Source organism: Tetrao urogallus, assembly GCF_951394365.1.
Source record: "Tetrao urogallus genome assembly, chromosome: 28".
NCBI lineage: Eukaryota > Metazoa > Chordata > Aves > Galliformes > Phasianidae > Tetrao > Tetrao urogallus.
In genome coordinates this window covers 431,224-435,235 of record NC_136841.1, presented here as the reverse complement: position 1 = coordinate 435,235, position 4,012 = coordinate 431,224, and the positions used below count along the sequence as shown (strand labels likewise).

The following is a 4,012-nucleotide window of genomic DNA, read 5'->3' as shown; positions in this document are numbered from 1 at the left end:
ATGTCTTTGATAGTTCAAATGCGAAGGATCCACATTTGTGGTACTGTCAATTGACATACAAGGAATATATGCAAAGCTATTCTGTGCTAAATTTGCTTCTCAATAAACTACTTGTCTCTGAATATTGTTTTATAATGCATTTGCACTGACAGTAATGGCTGAGATGTTCAGACGAGCAAAACGCATATAAGAGAAAAAGCATTAAGATGGGAATCCAGACCCTGCTTTTTAAAATACAAAAACTTGAAGCATGGGGCTGCCGCTGTAAACACTGTGAGTCAGAAGAACAACTTTGGGGTGTCAGCAGTATCGATAGATTCTCCTATGCAGTTTCCTCTGCCCTTTCTGGAGGGCAGGATGCTTCGGAGAGGGCTGCATCTCCAAGAAATATATGATTCATTTGCAAGTAGCACCATGGCTGTCATCGCCCATCTCCAAACCAAGTGAAACCAGGTGTGGTTGAGGCAGCAAAAAGAGCCCGGGTGGGTCATTTCCCCAAAACATGCTCCTTCCTCCTTCTCTTCCTTCTTCTCTTTGTTTCTGTTCGCGTCTCTTGTTTGTATGAGTCTTTCACTACCGGTAACTTCAAAGGTGTCCATAGGCATTGCTGGGAATTGACAGGGAAGCCCCAAGGCAGCCCTGGGAGAGGCTCCCCAGCCTTTTGCAAGGGTCACCTTGCACAGCATCATTTATACTGATAACATTTGCCAAATGCAGGGGTTGAACTGGAAAAAAAATTGTGTTTTGGAAGAGGAGTCAAAAGATTACTCAAAATCAGGGATTCAACCTCAAACTGTCATGAAAGAGATGGATATTTAGAGGTGGAGAACATACCACCTTGAGGAGAGAAACAAGCTTTAGTAGCATTACATCAATGTGAATACACAAAATGCATAGATTATACTGAAAATAATTTTATTGGTAAATAACTGGAGAATTGAAAGCAGGGTATTGGATCAGCAGAATAGAGCTGCCAAAATAAGCAGCCAATCTTTCTGCATCAGCTGGAACCACACTTAGAGATTTCAGCCTCAGGTTTCCGTAGGGTGATGCATGGTTTGGCTCTGAGGTCTTCAGTAATGACCCCATGGAGTCCGTGATGATGAAAGCTGGACAAAAATTTCCCATTGTCCAGGGTCCCCATTATCCATGGATATAACTTTGTGCTGTCAGAGCTTCAAGTGGGACGGATGATTTGTGTTTGTTTCTTGGCCGGGAGGGCTGTAACAAATGTTTCCCACCTCTAAACCCATTAAGCTGTCGCGGAAGGTGACTATAGAGCCTAATGTGTCTCACGTAATTCATAGGAAATAATACACGTGGGTATGATGTGATGAGTTGCACAATGGCCCCTTACTGAGTGATAATTTGGAAAAGTGGCATCCCAGGTACTGTGCTTATGGATAAATTTCTGAGCAAACTTTGCTCTATGAGGAGTTCAGAGAATTAAGGGAAAAAAAATCATTCCAGAACAAGAGGAAAAAAGATGTATAGATACCTGTAAGGAATTTAGAGCTTGAAGCTTCATGAGGAAAGCATTCATAAGGTTTTTCCTGTCGTGGTAACAATGACAAGAGCACAATAGCAATCACTGTCACTGAGCAAAATAATTGCATTATCTGGGGCAGTTACAGGTGGAGTGAATTTCTGTTTGATAATGCATTAGGACGTCACGTGTGAGGAATGTCTCACATCCTCCCGATTGCCCAAGAAAGAACATAAAAGCACTCACAGTGCTGGGCTACTCCAACCGACTCTCATTGCTGCTCTGTGCTGAGGAGGGGTAAGTCTGAGGCTTTTTCCTTCTGTTTTTATGATATTTCTAGAGCACTGTTGGATTTGAACTGGCACAGAGCTATGATTTTTAGAAATGATAAAAAATGGTTGAAGCTTTCTTTTGGCTAGGACTGTCTTCCAGGTAGTATCAGGCTGTAAATTGGCAAGAAAAAGGTATTCAGAGCAGTTTAAGATTTAGAATAAGTGAATTTAGATACAGTGAAATGTAGTGAATTCCTGTGTCCTGCAGCTTGACCATTCCTCCTTTAGGAATTTGCCTTCTTTTGTACACATTGGCCACTATAACAAGTGAACTCTGGCTCTAAAATTGAGCAAGAAATATACTTCCAGCCATACAGTTTTGTCTCATTATTTGCAATTATTTCTGAGTTAATTGGAATACTTTCAGGCATCATGCTATGTTGTTACAGTCAGGGCTTTGCTACTGCTCTTCAGTTCATTTTATGAGTTTCCACAATTTAGAATTTGAGGGGAATTGCAAGGAATGTCTAGGGGATTTGGGAGTAATGCTGTCTCTGACAACAAGCTTGCCCACATTTAGCCCTGTCCCTCCTGTTACTTTGCCAAATGGCTCTGGACAATGCATTCATTTCTCAGCCTCAGTTCCCTCTTCATTAAAGCTGGAAAACCAATGACTTGCCTTATGCGGTCGCTGCCACAATCACAGGCTATGCAGAACTCACCGAGGACATTCCTACATCCTGATCTTCCATCCTTTTCTTGCCCTGGCATTGTGTTTCAGATCCATCTCCATTCCTAGACGATGTCTTGCTACAGAGAGATGATCAGCTCCCGCTGCCAGCCGCCCTGTGAGGTGACCTGCCCACAGCCCTACGCTGATGCCTGCAGCCAGCCCTGTGTCACCTCCTGTGGGGACTCCCGTGCTGTTGTCTACCCCCCACCTGTGGTCATCACCTTCCCAGGCCCCATCCTCAGCTCCTGCCCTCAGGAGAGCATCGTGGGCAGCTCAGCACCAGCTGGCATTGGGAGCTCATTTGGATATGGGAGTTCTCAGGGTCCCGTGGGCTCCTATGGCTCTAGGGGCCTGTACAGATATGGGAGGTCCTTTTCCTCCTATGGGTATGGTGGTTATGGTGCTGGGAGCTGCAGACCGTGTTAAATGCACAATGAATAAAGGAAAAGGAGCCATCACTCAGCACAGAGGAAGATGCACTTCTGCAAACTCTGATGGTGATGTGGTTTTCCTGGGGCATGAACTGTACATCTCTCAACACCACACTTGCATGCAACTGTCAGGCTAATGATTTAGTTTAGTTCTCTATTTTCTGCAGTGACTCCATACAATAACATCGTAGTTATATATCAAAGATCTTTACTTGTTGAAAGCTGGGCAGGATTATGTAAATCTTGCCCTGCTCTTAAAGAGTAACGTGTGTGGAATGCACAGCCTTGGAACAATGCTTTGCCTTCAGTCTTTAATAAGAACTTGACAATGTATCACCTGTATTTTTTGTTTTCCATCCATCTTCTTATTATTATTCTCTCATTAAATTTTTCTGCATCAAAACTCAGTGTATTTGTCTTTTTTTTTTTGGTCCCCCATACTTTATATACCACTCTTGTTGAGTATCAACCTTCGTAGGCAGTCATATGTCTGCACTCCTTCAGCACCTCAAGCTGGAAAATGACCAGGTCCTTTAACAACGTATGAAGTGCCTTCTGCACAAGAGTATTCTATACTAAATAAACATGTTTTGTAACTCATACAACCAAGTTTGCAATTTCCTCCAGGAAAGGCGTGGTTATGATGTGTATTAGCTACATGCCAGCAAAGAAAGTTACAAACACAAGTGATTTTGAAGGTCTTTCCTGTCTCACTGCTTGCCCAAGGCTCTGACTTAATTATATACCTTATGTTGGTTTTATGATGTTTTCCATTTTTTAAAAAATAGTTCTACTCTATGGGTAGAACTTTCCCTGGAATTGCCATCCAGAGCCTTAAACTGAATGGCAAGTCTTTGCCAAAATGCTGTGAATTCTTGGAGTTGCCAATTAGTACCTCTAAATTCTTGGCAGTCCTAGCTAAAGCAAGTAGGAGAATAATTCTTACGTCTTCCCTACGCATATAAATCAACTAATATTTTCCATGTCAGACTTGCACATTAATTCCAACCTCATTCCAACTCATAGATGGATGTGAATTCCAGGCACGTTCAGCACTTCCCTTCGTTGAACAGCAACAGGGTTCCAGGCT

The 4,012-nt window shown here is 42.7% G+C and overlaps 1 pseudogene across 1 annotated transcript; it reads left to right on the top strand.

The window, feature by feature from the left end:
* The first annotated feature begins 2,560 nt into the window (after positions 1–2,560).
* On the top strand, positions 2,561–2,917 carry LOC306956215 (scale keratin pseudogene; annotated as a pseudogene). The gene has a single exon. The product of its transcript is annotated as a scale keratin pseudogene (transcript).
* Positions 2,918–4,012: the final 1,095 nt, after the last annotated feature.